The sequence below is a fragment of the Ovis aries genome, chromosome 14 (genome assembly GCF_016772045.2).
Source record: "Ovis aries strain OAR_USU_Benz2616 breed Rambouillet chromosome 14, ARS-UI_Ramb_v3.0, whole genome shotgun sequence".
NCBI lineage: Eukaryota > Metazoa > Chordata > Mammalia > Artiodactyla > Bovidae > Ovis > Ovis aries.
In genome coordinates, this window is record NC_056067.1 from 52,145,062 (window position 1) to 52,148,259 (window position 3,198).

General features: G+C 47.9%; 1 pseudogene; it reads right to left on the minus strand.

The window, feature by feature from the left end:
- Nucleotides 1-2,241: 2,241 nt before the first annotated feature.
- LOC114118109 (small nucleolar RNA SNORA70) lies at nucleotides 2,242-2,361 on the minus strand (annotated as a pseudogene).
- Between the last annotated feature and the right edge of the window lie 837 nt (nucleotides 2,362-3,198).

Here is a 3,198-nt window from a genome sequence, read left to right on the forward strand (position 1 = left end):
GTGCCACAGTCAGGGATATTCTGGGGCCTCTTTTCTAGAAAGTTCATGGGAATGGAATCATAAGTCATATGGTCTTTCCTATCCAGCATATTTTGCTCAGCGTCATGCATCTGAGACTCGTCCAAGTTACTCTGTGAATCAAGAGCTCGATCTGTTTTATGTAAATTGGTGCAGCCACTGTGGAAAACGGCATGGACGTTCCTCAAAAGACTAAAAATAGAGTTATGGATTCCTGCAAACCCACTCTTGAGAATATATCCCAACAAAACTATAATTTGAAAAGATACACGCACCCTTAAGTTCACAGCAGCACTCTTCAATAGCCAAGATTTGGAAGCAAACTAAATGCTCATCAACAGAAGAATGGATAAGAAGATGTGATATATATTTGTACATATATATGTGTGTGTATGTATGTATGTGTGTATACACACACAATAGAATACTACTCAGCCATAAAAAAGAATGAAATAATGCCATTTGCAGCAACATGGATGGTCCTAGAGATTAACATACTAAATGAAGTACGCTGGAAAGAAAAAGACAAATACCATACGATATCACTTGTATATGGACTCTAAAATATGACACGAATGAACTTATCTATGAAACAGAAATAGACCCACAGACATAGAGAAGACTTGTGGTTGCCAAGAGGAAGGGGACTGGGGACGAAGGGATTGAAAGTTCGGGACCAGCAGATGCAATCCATTAATGTTACAAATAGAATGGACAGACAACAATGTCCTACTGTCTAGCACAGGGAACTATATTCAATATCCTGCAATAAACCATAAAGCAAAAGAACACGGAAGGTGTATATATATAACTGAATTACTTTCCTGTAGAGCACAAATTAGTAACACGTTGCAAATCGACTCTAGTTCCATAAAAACATTTTTTAAAAAAAGAGCTCATTCTGTTTTCCTGCCAAGAGGTCTCCACTGTGTGGATGGCCCCCATTTTGTTTCTCTGTTCACCTTTTGATGGACACTTGGATGATTTCCAGTTGAGGCTGTCATGAATAATGCGTGGACAGACAAAAGACACTGCTGTGGACATTCATGCCCAAGTCTCTGTGTGAAGGCTCTGTCTCAGGTTTGAACTGCACTTACGCTATTTGGGGGATGGTCATCCACAGCGATTGAACTTGGTGGAGCCACTGGAGCTTGCATATTTCTGCCCAGCGCAAGACTTCAAGGGGCTGTCTTGGCTCCAGAGCTCCTCCCCAGCTGGCTGGGACTTTGTCAAGTCAGCACATGGTCTGTGTTCCTCTCTTCTCTCCTGTCACAGGTGTGTCTTCCTACCAAACCTCTTGCACTACTGACTCAGTCTTGATGTCAGCTTTCCAGAGCACCCAGCCCGAGGCACACACGGAATGCTCGGAACAGTACCTGGCATATTGTTTATCATTGTGATTATAACGTGGAGGCAGGCACATGGGTTCTGGTGCTGGATGACTGGGTTGAGCTCCAGTGCCCCCTGAGGGGAGAACAGTAGTGCCAGAGCCTGTCCCACTTGGGCCCAGCCATCCAGAACTTTCCAGTAAAAAAAATCCACCTGAAATGCAGGAGCATCGGTCTCCATCCCTGAGTCGGGAAGATCCCCTGGAGGAGGAAATGGCAACCCACTCCAGTATTCTTGCCTGGGAAAGCCCATGGATAGAGAAGCCTGGAGGGCCACAGTCCCTGGGGTGGCAGAGAGTCGGACATGACTGAGCATGCGCGCTATGCCAGGGCTCAGCTCTAAAAAGGGAGTGAGGAGAGAGCGGGTCAGCATCCCAAGCAGAGAAAATAGAGGAGAATATTCCGTTCTTTTTGCTCTTTTTTTCTGACAGGGAAGAGGATTTACTGGTGAGCATGTGTAAGGAGGGGACAGCGCCAATGTTCTCGTGAGTGCAGGATCTGCTGTTTATCCAGAGGGCCACGATTTAGGGATGTGTTTAACCCCTAGCCATCTCGGATGAGCCGCCTTTCTGATACCATGTTCCCAAATTCATCCACCTTAAACTTAGTAAATCCTCATGTCTTGGATCTTCTGGCAGCCAGGGAACTTGAACTTGGCCCTGTGGAGGGTCTCCATCACATGCTCCTTGTTCTGCATCTTGGTGCGGACAGACATTATGACTTGCCCAATGTGGACACCAGCCACTATGCCCTGGGGCTTTCCAAAGGCACTGCACCTACCTGTCTAGAGGCTAGACCGGGGACAGCAGGCCAGTCATGAATGTCCACCGGAAAGGGCTGTCTCCAAGGTCCCTTAGGGCAACCGGTTGCAGACGCAACTGAGGCGGCCGCTGTCTGCAGCGATTGCACAGCAGACCCACCCTTTTGGTTCTGTCCTCAGCTTCCGAGTCTGAAGCTGCCTTGGGGAAGCAAGAATCTTGGTAACGTTCTGAGCTGTCATGATGAAATGGTGCTGCATAATTTTATTACTGAGCTGAGACAGCTCTTGGGACAAAAGGCAGTTTCAGGGCCTTTTATTACTCAAGAGGATCTGAAACATTTGCATTTTGCCTGATATTGTGTCCAAAGGGCATGGAGGAATTGTCCTTGTAGTTATCCACAGGAACAAGGAAGGGAAAAAAAACAAACAAACCGACATCGGGTCAGCTTGTGCCCCTGGAGTCCTGATACTCCACTTGGTAGACATGGCGATTCCACAGCGGTCATTTCCTGCCTCTCCCTGAACACTCTGGGACAAAAGCCATCAGGTGGGACAGAGTTAGTGGGCAGGGGCTGGGGGAGGGCCAGCTGGCCCAGCGAAGGGAGTCAGAGTCTGCCCAGCATGAAGGAGACACGGAGGCAGGGAGCAGGCATGGGAGAAGGCCACGCATAACATGCAGCAGGGTCCATCGAGTAAGTAAATAGATTCACGATTACAGGAGCGGGGTTCTCACTGTCAGAGTGGCGAGGTCTGAAACGGGAAGGGAGAAAGCCAGCACGACACTGCGGCTGTAGGCTGGAATTAGGCATCAGTGTGGACGTGAGGGTCTCCATGGGTTGTCAAGAGATACAGGTGACGTAAATGTGTGTGTGCACTAAACGGTATTCAGCACAGAGATATTTGCCTCGAAGTACCATTAACCACTAGCGAGAACCAGGGATCTTTGTAGAATGGACTCATTTTGAGCGGAGTCGTGTCTGACTCTTTGCGACCCTGTGGTCTGTAGCATCTGTCCGTGGAATTCTCCAGGCA